Source organism: Podarcis tiliguerta (genome assembly GCF_965153285.1).
Source record: "Podarcis tiliguerta genome assembly, chromosome: 7".
In the NCBI taxonomy this organism is placed as follows: Eukaryota; Metazoa; Chordata; class Lepidosauria; order Squamata; family Lacertidae; genus Podarcis; species Podarcis tiliguerta.
This window is the reverse complement of record NC_139540.1, coordinates 85,714,551-85,733,160: the sequence shown is the minus strand read 5'-3', so window position 1 is coordinate 85,733,160 and position 18,610 is coordinate 85,714,551. Positions and strand designations below refer to the sequence as shown.

Sequence of the window (18,610 nt, the reverse complement as noted above, 5' to 3'; positions counted from 1 at the left end):
CCCTTAGGGATGCGCCCACCCTGGGCAGCAGAAGCACCCCCCCCCCCCGGTCCTTAGTGCTGATCCAGCAGGGCTTTTTAAAAAAAATGTTCAAATCTTTTTGCATCATTTTGTGAAAAAATATACGAAATACAGTAGATTTCAGCTCAGCATGCCCGTTACGCAAGCTCTTGCAAAGTTAGAAGATATGCATAATTTTGGTGCAGATTAATCAAGTTTTCCCCGTTAACCTTCTTTTAAAAAAACAAAAAACTCAAACTTTGTAGCAAGATAAATGATCCTGGATATAACTTTACTTCAGTGCAAACTCTGGTGCTTGAGAACCAAAAGTAATTTGCATCTTAAATTGCCTTTATTCAGGAGGACCTGCGGTCTCCTTCTTGACAGCCGCACTTGGGACTTAAAGATTGCCCTGTGTTTTTGCTTTTTTGGCCTCTAGAATGGATTCTCTCCAGCTTTCTCCTACGATTGCTATTCAAATGCCTTCTGTGCTGAGAAGAATCTGAATTTCCTGTCAGCAGTAGGTTTCCACGCTTTGTCTGGCTGCCACTTCATCACATGCTTTAATCGCCACATCCAGGCTTACACTGAGTAAGCTGGAGCCAGCCTCCTCCTAACTCCCAATCCCCAGGGAGCAGGCCAGCCACCCCCTTCGGAGGCTGCTGTGGTCAGTTGATCTCCTTTGTTCCTTGGCAGCTGGAGTGACCTGGTCTGGTCTGCCTGCTTCCCCTCCTTTTTTTCCTTTGCTAATGGACGGCTTGCTTTTACAAACCTTTGAATCAGAAGCAGTTCCAGGATTGCATGCACACACCACAATCTGCTCTGGAAATGCACCCCCCACAAAGCGCCCCCACCTCCAGGCAAGTTGTTCCTGTTTCTATTCAGCCATTGGCTGTGCACTGTGCTAATCGGATGAGGACTGTGATGCCACAAATGCACCCCCAACTTCGGACAGTGTTACCGTTTTTGTCCAGTGGATTGGGATTTTTTTGAACAGTTTTTTAGCTGTACCAATGTTTTTAAAAACAACACCAAATAGGCTATCTGCAGCGCTGAGGAGGAAGGGTGAGGAATTGGTGACCAGTCAGTGTTGGAATTTGTGTTAGATATGGATCTATCTAAAAGATAGCAGTGGTGGGAGTAAACCAGCCTTATCCCATGAGTGGAAAAACGTGGCTGAGTTTTCTTTTGATGTACGTATGTACACACCCTTAGTTCATTAATAGTTAAACTTTCAGCTCATAGCTTAAACTCACCAGACCACGAAAAGCCTCCATTAGTTACTCATGCTCTGCTGCTCAACTAGAATATAATGCCGAAGGCTTTCTCCCCCCCTGCCTCTGCTTCAACTTCTGAGGTGTTTTTTTGTGGGGGACTTAACTCCTGGAAAGTGGCTCAGATGGTTGGGTGCTTCTGGCGCTCTTCCCCTTTAGGTCTGTCTTCACATTATTTCTCCCTGAAAAACGCAATTCTTTATTATGTGGGTGGAAAGTTAATATCTTTCTCAGCCAAATGAAACTCTTCTTTCCTCTCACAGCTTCCAGGTTCTTTGCATCACAATGTTTTGTGTCCACACAAAAGTGCTATATTAGCACAGTAGCACTACAGGTGTTATATGCTTGTAGGAATATTGCACCGATGGGTGGATTCACAAATACAAGTATCATGACGGAAGAGTTGAAGCCCCCTCCACCCAACCCCCGCACTGCAAGGAATAAAAAAAAGTCTTTTGGTGGAGGTCGATATGTGACTTCATGTTATGACATCACTACGCTCTGTTCTTCCCTGCCAGCCAATCATCTGGAGTGGGAAACCATTTGATGTCATAATGTAAGGCCAATTTCATTAGGCGTTGCAGACAGAGAACTAGATACAGTCACATCTGATTTGTCTCTGTTCTGTAAACCCTTTTCCATTTGGGGTGGATTTTGGAACCCTATAGGAATACAGCATGAACTGAAATCTCTGCATCATTCAAGCTTGTAAACATCTGCCTGTCAAGTAAAATTTTTCCTCCCTTCCTGAAAAGGAACATGCTACACCGCTTGGGAGAGAAACGATGCTCTCTTTCTTTTTATTTCTTTGATGTAACCAAAATAAATATGTGTGCGGTCATATATTCTGGAAAAGTGATGGGGAAACAGGACAATTGTATTTTAATAAAAACAACAACATGTGGGACATCACCTATTAACAGTAACAATAATTTTTCAGACCCCCCCCCCCAAGCTGTCCTTGATTGCTAGATTGAGAGGGCTGGGCGATAGCAAGGATGGAGACATTCCATGGCAAAGCTGGGCATCATACTGTCTGATATGCCAGCCCCATAGCAACAAGCAAAATAATCCTGGTGATGATAGGATTCTGGAGTGAAGGAGCCACCACTTTCTAAGCTCTGCTGGGTGGAAGGAAGGGGTGGGGAACATGGTTTCCGCTCCATTTTTAAATGCCAAACCCTCCCATTGACACTAAAGGGAGATATAATTAAGTATACCAGCTCCAGGGCTGACAGAAGTTTGATTGTGGATTTTTTTTTTTTTGCCCTTTTCGAGGGGGGGGGATCTCCCCTGCTCCTCCTCGTTTCTGGCCCCAGTGCCCATGGAAAATCAACAGTGGCAGAACCTGCTGCTTTGTTGCTATTATACGAACATAAAAACGGCCTGCCTGTTTGATCACTCCAGAGGTTCCTGCTCTCCGCCATATGCCCATGGGAAGCCTGCAAAGAGCGCCTAGTATTCAGAAGCAGACCACTTCTAACAGCCCATCAGTGAACAGGATCCAGTCAAAATGAAGGGCATGCTTAACTTTCTCATGCTTTGCACACAAGTTACATGTACAAGTGTCCACTACATTGATTTCCCTTCCTTCAAGGAACTCACAGTGTCACATGCGGTGGTCTTCCACAAAGCCCTCTCAAGATGCGCTGAAATGAGTCATGTTTATTGATTTCAGTGGGTGTATTCTGAGCAGAATTAGCACAGCATACCCCCCATGGTTATTATCTCATTTTAGCCTTACAATAAGTGTGTGGCTGGCCTAAGACCACCCAATTCGCTTCGGCATCCAACGCACTGAGACATGCAGAATTAACACCCAGTGTGGAGTAGTGCTTAAGAGCGGTGGACTCATAATCTGGTGAACCGGGTTCGCGTCTCTGCTCCTCCTCTGCTGGGTGACCTTGGGCTAGTCATACTTCTCTGAAGTCTCTCAGTCTCCCTCACCTCACAGAGTGTTTATTGTGGGGGAGGAAGGGAAAGGAAAATGTTAGCCGCTTTGAGACTCCTTCGGGTAGTGAACAAGCGGGATATCAAATCCAAACTCTTCTTCACCCACCCACCCCTTTCTCTTCAAGGTGGGGGTTCAATTGCATGTTTTATATCACAAGCATAGGTTTAGAAAGGGGGAAGCCACTAGAGGAGGCATGTCCAGTCTGTTTCAGGGGTCTAATCCTGCCGGTCGGTTAAATCCGGGCCCTGTGGCAAAATCCTAAAAAAAGCTCAACAACTTTGGGGTAAAATTGAAAAAACAACTTCAACCCTAAAAAAAGGGTCAACTTTGGTCGGTCTTCACACGTGTTCACTTCCTCAAATCTGGCCCTCTTTGACAATTTAGAGTGGGAAAACTGGGAATGGGGTGCCTACTGAATGCCTTTTCTCTGTTGTGCCTCCTGGGGTTGAAGGCTAGGTGATCAGGAAGCAACACATACGGAGTTCAGCTGTTTTCACTTGTGTGCTCTGGGGAAGGGACATTCCCAGTCATTTGTCCTCACCCTTTCCCCACACTCTGCCCCAACTGGTTCTCTGCAGTGCTGAACTGGATTTTCCTGTTCCTGAGGGAAGAGGGCATTGAAACAGGCTGACCCACAGACAAAGATACGGGAATTTTACATTATTGAGGATATAGCACTTACAGGGGTTCACTTACAAAGATTACAAAATAGCCTGGCAAAGACTTGGTGCCTTCCAAGAAGTGTGGAAAATGAAGAAATTTTGTGGTTGTGTGTGTGTAGAATTAGTCTGAGCACATGGCAGCATCATCCTTGCATTGGGAGAGACTTGCCACAAGGTGTTCATTCATGTCTTTCATTCTCTTCCCCCACATCCACTCCAGGTTCTTACAAACTTTTAAGATATCTGGGCTCGTCCACAAACAGCAGCCTCCTGCTAGTCCCTTATTGCTAAGGAATTTCCCACTGTTTTATCCCTCCTGCAAGTTTTTGTTCTAATAGACCAGGCTTTTCCAACTTGGTATCCTCCAAATGTTTTCTGGGCTATGCTGAAAATGTGGTTTTGTGGTTAAGACTAGGTGAGTCGGAAGAGTTGCAGTTCTGTTGATAGTTTGTTTTGTTGGAGGTCTGGGGAGAAGTTGAGTTTTACATCTTGAACCACAACAACAACAACAGGTTAAGAGAGCTTCCTCCAGAAAGGGTTCGTACTGTTTCTGCCTATGGCTCAGCAGTGAACTCATCTTCCTGCTCTTTTTAAAATCACTTTTTCATTTTGAGAGTGGAACTTCATTTAAAAGCACAATAGTTGCCTTTTGCAACCGAAGAATTATCTTCTGAATGCTTCCCTCCCCCCACCTGATACTTGCTGGAAATGGCTCTTTTTCTCCCATGCATGTGGACAGTTGTTATGCAAATAAAAGGATTTTGAGGCCAGAAGCCTGGTGCCATGGCAAACACTTGCATTTCACGGAAATGTTTGGAGTAGCTGGTATTAACAGAGTTAGCTGGCTTGCGACAATGATCTGAAGAGAAACTTAACAGAGGATTGAGTTTGATCCACACTGTGGAATTGTCATCTTTCAGGTTATTCCTTGGGGAGCAATTTCCCTGTTATACAAGCCATTCCCTTGTTTAAAATGGCAATATGGGAATAGCTGCATAAGTGAGTACTCACATAAAAGTCACAGGTATACTGAGAATGGAATTTCAGCCAGAGTTTCTACTGTATTTGTTGTCAAAGGGCCTGTGCCTTTCGCAGCTGCAGAACAGGCAGAAGTGAAACTGTCTTTTCCCAACGTGCAGATAGGGAAAGTCAAATCTCCTGAATTTGTGCCTGTCATGGATGTTACAATGCCATAGTACCTCTGCCATGAAAGAGTGAACAAACATTGACATACATCACAACCAAATACCTGAAACCAGATCTTATCTGCAGCAGAACTGAGGGATGCTTCTGATTGTATGATTTTAAGAAAACTTGTTTGGAACATATTCTGTGGTACTTACACTGTAAGGATGGGGCTGTAAGTCACATGACTCATCTCTATTTCTGAAACAGCAACATGAGAAGTCCAGGCTTGTTTGCTTGCAAAACGGATTTTCTGTGTCACATGGTTCATTAAGTCTCATTTCCACCTCATCCACACCCCCCCCCCAAATATTTCACACAACCCCTTTAGCTCAGTTGAGCTGCTTAATGAATCCAGAGAGCAACAAATAAATAAATAATAAAATCAGAAACAATCCATGTGAATCCATGGAAAAAGTTAAGCAAGCAAGCAAGCAAGCAAGCAAGCAAACAAACAAACAAACAAACAAACAAACCCCAAGTCAATATTCTGAGTCTTTCCCATTGCTTAGTAGTTAGGAAGACTTGTTCCCGCAGTGGCACAGAACTCTCTACATGAAGCTTCCAGCCTGGCAACTACATTGACTGTTTGACAATATTTGATTGCATTTTATAATCGATGCCCCTTGACAACAGTATTTGACTGGTCAATTGACAGGCATGCCAACTCTATCGATATATAAACTTTTCCAACCAAGAGCATCTGCCTAGGCGTTCACAGGCAAGGCAGGGCTAAGTTGCTGTGGGTCTGATTTTCAGCAGTGCAAAGTCCCTAGCAGCCATTGCCATGTCACAACCCCTGCTAAGAGGCCACAGCTAGTTTTTGACAACTTGGTCCTTTCCCTCTTGCTAGAGATGTGTCTACTGCCCTCCATGCCAGTTTGATGCTACAGTAAAAATTTTGTGAACTGCTGACTGTCTGTCTTCAACAAGTATGCAAGAAAGTTGGTTTTCTGTATTGCTGAGAATCGGTGGTTTGTTCTGCCTTTGAAGGGTTCCATACACAGTGGTGCCCCGCAAGACGAATGCCTCGCAAGACGGAAAACCCGCAAGACGAAAGGGTTTTCCGTCTGCAGAGGCGCTTCGCAAGACGAATTTCCCTATGGGCTTGCTTCGCAAGATGAAAAATGACGGAAAAAAAAAAGAATTATTTTTTTTGCTCCAAAACCCCTTATTCTGAATTGCTAAGCTGCTAAAAGCATTTTAGCAGCAAAACCGCTAATCCCCCACCCCTAAAAAAGCCGTTTTTAGCCCTTAAACTGTCAATAGCGCTAATCCGCCAATGGGCTTGCTTTGCAAGACGAAGAAACCGCAAGACGAAAAGACTCCCGGAACGGATTCTTTTCGTCTTGCGAGGCACCACTGTACAGTGAAAGCTTGCACATGTTTCACCAATATAAGTTTAAAACATGCCCTCACTTTGTGTCTCTGAAAATGGCAGTGCACTGCTCATTCCATCCCTCTGCTCATCTCGACCCTCAAGTTTGTAACCAGAATCCCCAGATTTTGCTGTTAGAGCAATTATGGGAATAGGGTGACTATTTTAAATGCTTCTAAGAACATTGAAGTAATTTCTGCTTGCAAAATAGGGACTTGGGATTGTTCATCAGGACTAGTCTGACACTTGGGATATAATTAGAAATGTAAAATTTCCAGAAATGTTGAAGCGTAAAAAAAATAAGGAAGTGTAGAAGTATAGATAGAGTATTATTCCAGTTTTTTAAAAATACATGGGCCACTATTTATGGGTGATACTGTACTAAGTCATATTCAGAGTCCAATGATTTCAGCAGAATTTCTCTCTGTGTTGAATACTGGATCTTACCAAATCACTTTTAATTAAGGGGAGGAAAAAAATTAAAGATGTGCTTACTTCCACATTGAAGTGAATTGGACTTCAAATAGCAAGGGGCGTCGAGTTCAGCTCCTTTATGGCACGCATTGCAGCCCTCTTGGAGAAGGATGTTGGGGTTCGTTTCAGGATCTAGTTGACTTTTCCAACCCTGAAAAATGGCCAGCCGATGGAAAAGCCCATAAATTTGAGTCATTTAAGGTCCCCAGCATCTTCTGACACATTAATTCTGTGACAGCGGCCAGCATCTGTCACAGTGCGGGTCTCTTGGGATTCAATAGGGATGCCTGCTGCACCGCCGCAGTGCTAATCTCTTAGCAGACAAGGGGTGTGTGTGTTTAGACAAGCTCAAGAGCTCCCTCCTTTCATTCCCCCAACAGATTCCCAAAGGAAATTAGTGGGTGGAGCAAGGAATCCCTTTAAAATGGTTGTATAGTATTTTCATTTTTCAAAAAGCTGCCTCATTTTTCATTTTTCAAAAAGCTGCCTTAGGACCAAAACTGTGGAGTGTTCAATGGCTGACTGGCTGGCTCACTCAGACGTATTTGTTGAAGGGTGGGCGGCAGTCCTGATTCTTTTTGCTGCACAGGTAAAGCAACTGTTGGAAATACTGGAAGTTCATCATGCTAATAATTAAGGAAGCAATCCTAACTGGGGCTGGGGTGATGTGGAATAGCAGATTTTCCACAGCAGCCCTATAATCTATTCCAGCATTTTAGGGGAGTGTGTGCGTATGTGTGTGTGTGTGTGTAGCACACCAATTCTAGGCAGTGTAATGCTCTTCTTTGGGGCTTTAGGTTAACTAGACTTTTCAGTGGGTGCAGCAGCACCTGAGTGGAGGTCCACACCACCAGCGGAGCCCCTAGAGCAGGCATGGCCAAACTTGGCCCTCCAGCTGTTTTAGGACTACAATTCCCATCATCTCTGACCACTGGTCATGTTAGCTAGTGATGATGGGAGTTGTAGTCCCAAAACAGCTGGAGGGCCAAGTTTGGCCATTCCTGCCCTGGAGGGGACATTCCGCAGCATCCTATCCCTACACCACAGAGTAGGGGTTAGGATTGCTCTGCCCAGATGTCTGCTTCATAAATCCACAATTTGCATATCCATAACATTGCATATCTGGACACGGGTGGCGCTGTGGGTTAAACCACAGAGCCTAGGACTTGCCGAGCAGAAGGTTGGCGGTTCGAATGCCTGTGACAGGGTGAGCTCCCGTTGCTCGGTCCTTGCTCCTGCCAACCTAGCATTTCGAAAGCACGTCAGAGGGCAAGTAGATAAATAGGTACCACTCCGGCGGGAAGGTAAACGGCGTTTCCGTGCGCTGCTCTGGTTCACCAGAAGCGGCTTAGTCATGCTGGCCACATGACCCGGAAGCTGTCTACAGACAAAGGCCGGCTCCCTCGGCCAATAAAGCGAAATGGGTTTGTGTGCCTATGTGTAAACCAGAGTCAGTCATGACTGGTCAGGGGTCCCTTTACCTTTAACATTGCATATCAGACAACTTGTGCTTCCCAAATTTGGTAGTCCTAGATACAGCAACTGTAAAGTATGATTTCATTTCTTTTGAGCAGACTTCTGATGGGATATTGGCAGACTTTTGTTTCCTGCTGAAGGTGGGTATATTGTTTACAGTTTAGATAGTCAACTTTAAATTATGCCTCTGGCCTGAATCTTTCCAGAGAGAAAGATCAGAACAAGCTAAAGGAAAATTTCCCTGAGCAGTTGTTGAAGAATGAGGGCAGTAAAAATGGTGGATGCATTTGGCTGGTTCTGCTAGGCAGTCACATGGTGTAATTTGTGGGCCATGGGTTTTAATCGGCCCGCCTTCCCTTACTGCTGTGCTGTCACAGGCTCCAACGACTGTCAGTCAGTGTTAATGTGGACTGGGTTGTGACATTTGCTATGGCCTTTCTGGAATGCTTGTGTTTAAACATCAAAACAGGATTCTCTGTGTGCCTGTTGGTGGTTGCATGACTGCCTCAGCCCATGAAAGCATGGCCAAAAGTCAACATTGGCTAATTAGAAGCCACAGCTGCCCCAGGCTGATGAATTTATGCTCAAGGCTTCATGTGATCTGTGTGTCAAGCAGGGCTGCAAGCTCCCCTGGACCGAAGCAGTTGTGTGAATGGAGCAGCAAAAATTTGAACTCAAAGTTTCATGAGTGTTTGCAAAATTGAAAAGGCAGACTTAGCTTAATTCCATTGAATCAGTAGTCTGTTGACTTAAGTTGCTAATAATTACATGGATTCTCCCAGATAGTGTGTTTAGCCAAAGGTGGATAACTTGTTAGTTTGGCTTCTCATCCTAACAGTAGGAAAGTACTTTTTTGTTCTTCTCTCAGTCATTGTTGCCTTTCACCTGTGGAGGTCCAAGTAGATTCCAAGCTAAGGATCCGCTGCTTGTTCCTTGAATTGACACAGCAGGATTGAGAGGGTTGTGTTCCAGACTCCATCTATTACGCTGAATCCACACAGTATTGTAGAACTGGAATGGTGGGGTTTCTTTTAGGAGTGTGCTCATCCTGTCGCTGTTGTGCCTGTTCTTTTTGGGAACCTTTGACCTAGTAAGTGTGGCTTCAGTGAATGACTGCTGGCCATGGGTGTCATTGCTGTACTTTCTTCAGCTATAATCTGATAACCAGAAGTATGCAAAGCATTCCGAATACAGGCTCACAGTTTGACTCCTCAGGAAAGGTTTTCTTCCCTATTGCTATTTATACAGTACTTGTTTCTCTCTGTGTTACAATTACGAAATGAGTTGTGTCTTACATTAGTCTTGCCTTTTTAAAGTGCGCATTCAGTGACTTGGTGTGCAAATCAGGCAAAACATGTGCCCTGAAGCATTTTTTATGTCAGGCATTGCAACATTATAGAGCTGCACATTTAGAAGAAAAAAAACAGCAGCCAACTTTCACAGTGATCTCTAAACCAGGAGTGAAAAAATAGTGGTTTTGTAGCCAGTTGCATTTTTGTTTTTGTTTTTACTGTAGCTGCTTTCACAAAAAGCTGCTTTCTAGTTTTTCAAAGACCACAAATGACTAATGGGTTTGTGCCTATGTGTAAAACAATGTGACAGACCAGTAACCTTTGTGAACTTATTTTGAAGGCACAAATAAAAAACTCAGAGGTGGAGCCTTGTGTGTTCAGAGGGCTCTGGAGCTTGCGTCCTGCTTGCAGGTTTCGCACAGGTGTTTGGCTGGCTACTCTCAGAACAGGATGCGGGTCTAGATGGGTCATTGGCCTGATCCAGCATATGTTCTTATGAGTTGCATCTCAGTATCCTGGTCAACTAGGACGATGGTAGTATGTAGAGTGAGTGGAACTTCTGCAGATCAGCCAAACAACACAAACATATTTGGACCCATTATACAGAAGAGGCATTCAGCATTGAGACGTGTTTGGTTTTTACTGGATTTAAGTGTCGAGAATCATCAGTGCTATATTTTATAACTCCATCTGTTCCATTCTGCTCTCTTCATCCTCCTTCACATTTTGGCTATCTACAGACTCTGAATAGTTTGAAAGTCTGTTGGCTTCCATTGCCTTGTGTGCTAGTTGCTCTAACTCAGGGGTAGGCAGCCTAAGGCCTGGGGGCGGATGCGGCCCAATCGCCTTCTCAATCTGGCCTGTGGACAGTCCGGGAATCAGCATGTTTTTACATGAGTAGAATGTGTTCTTTTATTAAAAACGCACCTTTGGGTTATTTGTGGGGCATAGGAATTGATTCATTTCCCCCCAAAAATATAGTCCGGCCCACCCTGTGGTCTGAGGGACGGTGGATCGGCCCACGGCTGAGAAAGGTTGCTGACCCCTGCTCCAACTTTTTCGTCTCTTTATTGAATTAAGAATAAACATGCTCACTGGCTCATTTTTTTGCTGTACTACTTAGGAATGATCATGTTCCTTACATCTATGTCCTTAGTAAACACAATCCGTACATACACTTTGGTCTTAATCTGCCTCCTCTCTAAACAATTAGCACTCAGATGGCTCTCAGGATTTGGGTACACTCTGGATAACCATGCATGCAAAGACATTTCTGACCATCATTTACTTGGAAGCAAGTCCCATTGTCTTCAGTGGGGAATACTTTTAGGTTAGTGTGGATAGGATTGTAGCCTTACTGACTTTCTGTGGTGCTGCATCAAAATACTTCTCTGGAACGTGCAATTCCCATTGATGAAGCTCTGATGCCGTTTGGAAAACATCTTTCTGATTTGTTAGAAATGTGTGCCCTCTCAGCAGTCAATTAATGCAATCACTGCTTCTGTACAAGTCTTATTTCTGATTATCACTGGGGAGACAAATCTGGATATTCTTGTTTGAGAGGAAACCACATAAACACAACCAAACTTAAAGAAAAGAGATGGTATGGGCATCTGGTTGCAGACCACTGCTTATAAAGTTTCTTCCATTGAGAACCACTGCTTTGGCTTCTTTGTTGTTTAGAACCACACATTGTCTTACCCTATACCCGTATAGCAGGGAAACAACTTGAACCGTTCCCCAGTACCTTTCCATTTTGGTCCCATGCATTTGCCATCCCTCTGGTGTTTGAGGTTCTCACTGGAGCCACTTGAACTGCTGAAGAGACAAGTTGCTTTTCAGTTTAAATTATTCTAAAAGCATCATGTCTATTTTTCCTTTGTTGCTTTCATCATAGCCCACAAGTGCACCAAGGACAATGGCATAGTCTAAGACATACCATTGATGAAGATTAAAGGAACAGTGGAGGGTGCACAAAGTCCTATTTAGAAGAGCTTAAGATTTTGTTGAAGACTCTCTGCAGTTGCTGCTTCTGACCTGTAAGCAGTCTTCCTGAGCTCCTTTTGGCATGCAGACAGCACTTAACACACACTGTGGCCAGTCTAGCCAGCCTTCTCACAAAACTCTCTGACCTGCCACAGACAAACAATTTATCCAGAAGTTGGGCACCGCCACCAACAGATCCTCATAAGAACCTTTTCATGATAGACTGCTCATATTAGTATTTTTTAAAAAAATGACAACTGGCCAGCTCTGAATTGGAAATTTAGGCATGTATGAACTCTCACTGGGATGCTGCTGCAGTGTTGGTCATTGTAGTCCAACTTTTTGCTGTCTTCATTTACTACAGATTCTAGTTTGGCAGAAGGATGTACATACCCTAGGCTCCTTCATAGCTTGCCAGCCATCCTTAAAATCCAATAATTTGTTCATAAAAAGTGCCATGAACGGAAAGGTCTTCAGAATCTACCAGGATGGTTTTTATTCAGCCAAGAGCTACTACACAGAGGTTGAAATTAATGAGCCTAATTAGTAATGCCCATCAATGGGTGTACTCTGAGGAGGACTGGCATTGAATTCCACCATATGAAAATAGCTGCACCCTTCCCATTCTGCCACATCGGCAGCAAATGGAGAAAGCTAATAATAACATTGATAATTCTGCGTCCACTAATATCAGAAAGGTATCTTGCTGGTATCTTCAACTTTGGACCAATAATGCAATTTTGTGTGGTTTTGTAATGTGGATGTCTATATGGATGGAATGGAGAGCTAAGTGCTCTAAAGAGAGTGCTCTGAACCATCTTGGAGAGCGCTGAAGAGGAGACCGTCTCTTTTACTTCAGGCTAAGCCCAAGTAACTGTAATGCAGCCCTGGGCTTCTCAGGAATGTTGACATTGAACATGCTCATTGTTTTCAAAAGATCATGGTCCCTGCAGTTAGTGGAGTGTATATGAGCTGTTGTCTATGACTGTTCAGTGACTAGTCTGTCGTTTTCTTGCATGTTATATATTTTATGCCCAACAGCTCCCTTCCCACTTTTCTATATCCAGTAGTACCTTGGTTTACAAGCTTAATCTGTTCTGGAAGTCCATTCTTAAACCAAAGTGTTCTTAAACCAAGGTGTGCTTTCCCATAGCAACTGGGGACTCAATTTCCTAATGGAACACACTCAAAAGGAAGTGGAACATGTTATGCTTCCAAGGCAAAGTTCACAAACCAAAACACCTACAGTGGTACCTCGGGTTACATACACTTCAGGTTACAGACTCCGCTAACCCAGAAATATTACCTCGGGTTAAGAACTTTGCTTCAGAATGAGAACAGAAATCATGCTTCGGCAGTGCGGTGGCAGCAGGAGGCCCCATTAGCTAAAGTGGTGTTTCAGGTTAAGAACAGTTTCAGGTTAAGAACAGACCTCTGGAATGAATTACGTTCTTAACCCAAAGTACCACTGTACTTCTGGGTTTGCAGTGTACTTAATCCAAGTTGTTCATAAACTAAGCTGTTCTTAAAGAATGATACCACCGTACAGTATTGAGTCACTGTCCTGTGTATTATGCATATTGAATGCTCCCTGCTTGCTTACCTGTGTGGAATGCTAGTCCTTCCACCCAGTTTGCAGGAGTCCTGGGGACATTCCTGTTCACTGTTTTGTGTCTCAGGACTTCAAGATCTGTAAGCCTTGCAGCGGGGATGGTATACTCCTCCACCCATGGGCCAACTTTGACAGATTGACAGCACCATCAGCCTGTCAATCACTTGACAGTACAATGACGTCAGGCAACTCATTTTCCTTTAACCTCATGGTTTATGGCAAATGCACAACCCTTTGCAACCACTGGTGATCAGCTGATCGTTGGTACTTTTAAAACCCTTGCAGGTGCTTCCATAGTATTTGGAAAGCACAGTTGCTCACAACTGGGTGATGTTGGTGCTTGAAAGAGCTGTGCTGTCTCCTCAGCTGCACTAGAAAGTTCTTGATGTGCAGCCAGTTTCAGTGGAGCTCACAGTTGACTCCAGACAGCTTTGTTAGCAAGCCCCATTATGAAGCCATGTTCTTGCCTGCCTCATAGTGGATATCAGCAGGTGTGGGCAGGGCTGGCTACCTATGAGGCAAGGTGAGGCAACTGCCTCATGCAGCAGGACCACAGGTACAGCAGACCTCAGTGTGGATCTTTCTTCCGTACTTGCAGATCTTCACTGAACCCTTCTCTGGCAGAGAGGAGGACGCCATTTTGTGCTTTGCCTCAGGTGCCAAACTGCATTGGGCTGCCTCTGGGTGTGGCTTGGCGAAAGCAGCTTCTTAGGACAAATTGCAACCCATGTAGGTCGTCATTGGGTCTACAGGATGGAGCTTCTCCATCCTGCCTTACAGGCTTTAGAAAAATCAGTGTTCACAAGTGTTGGAAGAGCACATTGATCTCAAGCCAGGCTGTTTGTACAAAGTCCCTTTTCACCAGAGTTCCCCTTTGTGCGCTCTAGGCATGAGGCCAGTGATGTAGCCCAACACAGTCTCACTTGCTATTTTTTAACATGTTTATTTACTGATTACATGCGATTTGGTTTACCTGTCTGGGGTTTATATATTGCAGGCTGAGCTGTGACCAACTACAGAGTTTGCATTAAGGAAAGGGCTTTACTAGTGCTGTTTTTATTATTATCTGTATTTTACTAGATTTGTGTTTAATATTGTTTTAATTCTATTAAGAGTTGAATTACTTTTTGGCAATTATCTTTTATATGCTTTTAGCTTTTTGTATTTTATCACTGCTGCTCACTCATTTGTGTGAGCCTCTTTGAGTCCCAACCTGGGCAAAAGGTGGGATATAAATAAATATAATAATAATAATAATAATAATTTGATGAAATCTTAAGTTCAGTTGTGGCTGCGTGGGAAGCGATGGGGACGTTATTTTGGGCTCTGAAGGGAAATAATTGATGTGACTCTTCCTTGCTGGAGTCATGTTATGCAGTCCCCGGAGACAGGACTGTTATGTGAGGGAGTTGAGGTTACCAACCTCCTCCTTTCCCAGTTCTGCCCAAGTCTGGCTCCTCTGCTAATGGAGGTTTGCCAGGGTTACATTGGCATAACCCTGGCGGCACTAGTGTGGCTCCCCAATGCCAGCGTTTCTTCAAGGTTTCTTCACTGGAGCAGCAGTGCTTTCACCTGTGATCTGCTGCTGGGTGAAACTGACATCGCTCTGCCCCTCATATGGAGGGGCAGGCTGGAATGCGGGGCCAATGCAGCTTGTTCCTCCCTCGGCTTCTTTAAACTGCTCCTGCCCCCAGATGAGTGATCCCCAGCACAGTTTAAGGCTCAGCTGGGAGGCAGGCGCCTTCGCAACCCCCAGCTGAGCAGAGCAAACAAGCTGCATTGTCCTGGCTTGCTCTGCCTGAAATATATATCTCTGGAGTGTCAAAGGCCATCCATGATGGCAACTCACAGAGCTGATAGAACATGTGTAGTACAGTGGTACCTCTAGTTACAAACTTAATTCGTTCCGGAGGTCCGTTCTTAACCTGAAACTGTTCTTAATAAGAGGCGTGCTTTCACTAATGGGGCCTCTTGCTGCCGCTGCGCTGCCGGCACACGATTTCCGTTCTCATCCTGGGGCAAAGTTCTCAACTCGAGGTAACTCTTCCAGGTTAGCAGAGTTTGTAACCTGAAGCGTTTGTAACCGGAGGTGTTTGTAACTCGAGGTACCACTATAATTCCAGTATAACTCTTGGGGACTGCAAAGCTTATGTTGCAAGAACTGTCCATTTATTTCCACCCTCTGTTTCCTGTTTCTTTGATCAAGTGTCAGTCCATAAGATAAGTCATCCTGTTTATTCAGCAAGTTCTGGTGAGGAACCTCATCGAAAAGATTAGAGAAGTTCAAGACTATATAGATAGAGGTGAGCTGATGGACATGCTTGAGAACCCCTTCAGACAATTAAAAAATGTTAGTTGGACCATGCATCCCATAGTAGAAGTCCTGTTGATTTCTCTTCAAACACTGTTTTTTTTTGTTTTTGTTTTTAAAAAAAACTTTAGTGGTGCTTTTTACCAATTTACTTGCGAAGCACATCAGGTGCATGGATCTGTGATTTCCTGGCTTTCCCCAGAACACTGTTTCAATATTGGTGTGAAATGGGCTACTTTCCAATCTTATGGTATGAAAGCCACGGACAGGTTGCATATTTTTTGTTAGATAATCAACGATGTTACATCTGAATTCTTTCAAAATTCTCAGGAGTATATCATCCATACCTGCTTTTTTTTGTTTTATAAATTATCTGTAGAACTTCATCTCGTTACTTCTTTTATTCTATGTATAATTCTTCCAATGTCCTAGCAGGAAAGAGCAATCCATGCGTCGGTATGTCATCAGTATCTTTTGCTGTGAAGACTAATGCCAATAATTCGTCTAGTTTCTTTGCAACCTCCCTATTTTCTTCCTGTAGTTATTTTACTTATTTGTCATCTGGTGCGACAACAGCCTTCTTGGCTGGTTTCCTATTTCTGATGTAGTTCTGATGATGATGATGATGTTGTTGTAATGTTAGCCACAAGGACCACGACTGTAAAGAGAAAATCGGGGCATCTCTAGGATGCTTTTCTGTATGCTGGGTAGGAGATGTGCTGCTGGACCATATGGTCAGGGAGCACATCCCATAATATAGAGGTCACATCTGAAAAGTGTGTCCTTCCACAACCTCTAGTCTGGGATATGAGGCTGGGCATGACCCTTTCATCTTAGTTGAAACTGGTTGAGTAAAACAGGATGGTTTATCTTTGAATGTCTGGAAGGCTGCAATGACCATTAGCTCTGTCTCCCAAAATGGAGGTCTGACAGGCCGAGAGCTAGATGTGATGTACTTTAGACTTCCTACTCCTAATCTCCTTAACCTCACCATCTGCTGCCATCACTGTTAGATGATAACAGATACAGTTTTGCCATGAGGCCAAAACAGCACTTAAACTGTTGCAGTCCCATTGCACCAATCTTTAACTCTTAGGAAGATACAGGTGTCTAAGGTGATAGCGTGTTCTGGCAAAGGACAAAGCTTTTATTTTATTTTTTCACCGATAACTTTAAGCTAGAGTGATGGAACATCATGGGTAGGTTTTTTAGCTACCAGTCAGAAACATTATTTGTTCAGAAAGAAATGTAAGATCAGAGAGAAGCACAATAGAATTACGTATAAAATCAAACTTAGTAGCAGAGTTCAAACTCCTGCCAGGGTTGTTCTGTTTTTAACATAAGCTTCACCTGTAAACATTGACAAATGATAGTGCTCAAATTCACTCCGTCCAAAGATCTACCTCCTAATAGAGTTACAGAGCAGGCCGGGCAAGTTTCTTTTTGATCAGTTGGCAACCTTGTCTTTAACAACGCTAGGCCAGCCAGTCTGCCTTTGGTACATACATTCAGCCTGGCATTGCTTTGTATTTTTCTCTGCCTGGTGGGCATGACTGGTACCAAATTGTGTGGGAAACTGCCCTGCTAGAAAAGTCAACCAACAAAATTAAATTAGCACAGGCACAAGCAAAAGAGGATGCCTTCACACCAGTGTGGCTCCCCTTTATCACATATACAGCTCAACAGGACAATGACCTGACCCCTCCAACAGCGTACAAATCGATATGGCTAATCTGACCCAATCCCCCACCCCACCCCACCCCACCGTTTCACACATACAAACAAACCAGACTGCAACCAACTGAATGTACCAACCATGTACCGACCCTCTAATCTCTTGCACTGCCAACAAGAATGAATGAATGAATGAATGAATGAATGAATAAATAAATAAATAAATAAAGGACCTACTCACGTGACCCTGACACAGAAACCCTGCACAAACACTATGCAATAGAATGAAAGATCAGTATCTCCCCTTCTTTCTCCCTTGCTCTCTCTCCCTGCCTACCCCCCCCCCCGGTCACATATGATGTCTGCAACAGCAGCGTCTCACACAGAATGGAACTGAACTGTGAAAAAAGACCATGAATTGAAAACAGAGATGCTAAATGTACCTTTGCTATACAAGAAAATCTGTAATAAAAATTAAATCAAAAAAAGAAGAAAACTGGCAAGCAGGTGCTCATACGAGTATTTAAAGCCCTACATGACCTGGGCGCTAGAGACCTGAAAGATGGCCTCCTTCCCCACATTCTCTCTGGGGGATCAGATCCTCGGAGGTGCCCTTGGGCAGTTTGGGAGAGGGCAGTCTCCATGCCAGGTCCAGGGTTGTGCAATTCTCTCCCCACAGAAGTGCGTCTAGGGATGTTAAATTCTTTTTTATTTATTTATAATAATATTTATTAGAAGTTTAATAATTACAGAAAAAAAGAGAAAAAAGAACAAAAAACATTAAAGAATTTAACAATCAGTACATCAAAAGTAAAAAGAAAAACAGAGAAAAACAGTGCATTAAAGCAACAAAAAGAACAGAAAAATTTTAAAACACATCCAATGTTTCCATATCCGTACTTTTCATTTACTTGTTTCATCGACCTCCTCACACCTTCCTTTTTTGTATTTTAGTTCATAGCTATTTCAGCAAATCCTTTCCATCTTTCTCAAATTTTTTGTTCTATAATTAATCTTAACACAATCTAACTTTAAATTTTCCACTTTGACCCATTGCCAATCAGTTTTCACTTAATTCCTTATAATGTTTCTGCTAAAACCATATAACTTCATTCCAGCATTCTTCTAACATTCATTAATTTTGCAATATTTCTGTAAATATACTCTGAATTTCTTCCAGTCTTCTTCCACCGACTCTTCTCCCTGGTCTAGTGATGTTAAATTCTTGAGAATATTCTCAATTAATGAGAATATTAGAGAGTTTTCATTTAAAATAGGAGAATATTCATTTTAATGCATTGAAAATGATATAATTAGTTAATATACATGTTT

General features: G+C 43.4%; 1 protein-coding gene and 1 long non-coding RNA gene across 5 annotated transcripts in view; both read left to right on the top strand.

Moving 5' to 3' along the window:
* CXXC5 (CXXC finger protein 5) overlaps nucleotides 1–18,610 on the top strand; it is a 64,745-nt gene that overhangs the window by 13,291 nt on the left and 32,844 nt on the right. The window lies entirely within an intron of this gene.
* On the top strand, nucleotides 136–6,734 carry LOC310681784. Its single transcript, XR_014513617.1, has 2 exons — nucleotides 136–6,084; nucleotides 6,446–6,734. It is a non-coding gene; the product is annotated as an uncharacterized lncRNA (long non-coding RNA).